The sequence below is a fragment of the Tupaia chinensis genome, unplaced genomic scaffold, assembly GCF_000334495.1.
Source record: "Tupaia chinensis unplaced genomic scaffold, TupChi_1.0 Scaffold143913_1, whole genome shotgun sequence".
Lineage (NCBI taxonomy): Eukaryota > Metazoa > Chordata > Mammalia > Scandentia > Tupaiidae > Tupaia > Tupaia belangeri.
The window spans coordinates 2153089-2154208 of NW_006203764.1; the positions used below are offsets into that span (position 1 = coordinate 2153089).

General features: G+C 53.8%; 1 protein-coding gene across 2 annotated transcripts in view; it reads right to left on the reverse strand.

The window, feature by feature from the left end:
* Positions 1–765, reverse strand: part of LOC102500155 (interferon alpha-inducible protein 27, mitochondrial) — a 5925-nt gene extending 5160 nt beyond the window's left edge. For both annotated transcript variants that reach the window (XM_027767082.1, XM_006165391.3), the window contains exon 1: positions 652–765. The gene's annotated coding sequence lies outside the window, so the exon portion shown is untranslated. The remainder of the gene's footprint in view (positions 1–651) is intronic.
* Positions 766–1120: the final 355 nt, after the last annotated feature.

Consider the following 1120-nt stretch of genomic DNA (forward strand, 5'->3'; position numbering starts at 1 on the left):
AGAGCCAACTTCTTAGACCCTTCTGGAACTCTCTTAAACCTCCACGGAGCATTAGGAGAACGGGAAATAAGATCCGAGGACATCTGAGCTGTAGACACCTGCTCTTCTGCGATCTCCTCCCTAACACGAAAAGGGTGGGATCCTCTCCCCATTTTTGGGTGACAAAGCCTTGCCTGACTCAGAGAGGGCACGTGGTTTGCTCGAGGCCAAAAGTCTTCCCATGACAAAACCAGATTCCCCCAGGGGCCAGCCGTTCCCAGGGAAGGTCTTGGACTTGCTCTGCTTGGTTCCTCCCCACATCCATCCCCCACCTGCCCATTGCGCTCCCATCCACCCTCTACCGCAGGAGCTGCAGGGACACCCAGCAGGGATGAGACTCATTGCTCCTAAGTCCCAGAGTCCAGAGGCAGGTGGGGGCTTGAATCCTGTCTCTCCTAAGATGCACCTTCATTAATCACAGCCATCCTGATGAGAACTAGGAGACAGGGTACATGCTGGCCTCCCCTCCCATCCCTGAGCCCACCACCCACTGCAGATTGGGACCCTAAAAGAAAGTGGCCCTACCCACCCCCCCCCATCCCTGAGCCCACCATCCACTGCAGATTGGGGTCACAAAAAGAAGGAGCCCCTACCCACCCTTCCTGATCTCACCTGAAGAAAGAGATTCCAAGATTGTGGAACTGACCCCAAGGTTTTACACCAACCTGTGTTCTTGGAGGGTCTGAATCCTGGCGCTTTAAGTAATTCCACTCAGACTAAGCCACACCCCTGGTGACACAGGCAGCAAATGAAATTAGGTTTTGTTTTTCCAGGAATCCGAAACCAAACATATTTGTCTCCTCCTCTCTTCTCCTCAAGAGAAATATCCAGTTGTGGGAACCAGCAGTTAGCATAATGGCTCTGTCACTGGACTCCCACGTAGTCGACCGTGGTTCGCGTCCCGGACCTGGTGGCTTAAAACTCACGCCAGGCGCGTGTGCGTGCGTGCCCAAGATCCTGAGAGTAGAATGGAGGAGAAGGGATTGTGGTGTGACCATCCCCCCTGGGGAGTGATTTCTCGCTTTCTGTCTCTATGTCTCTCTCTGTCTGTCTGGCGAGTGCACGCACCCTACAGTGAAAA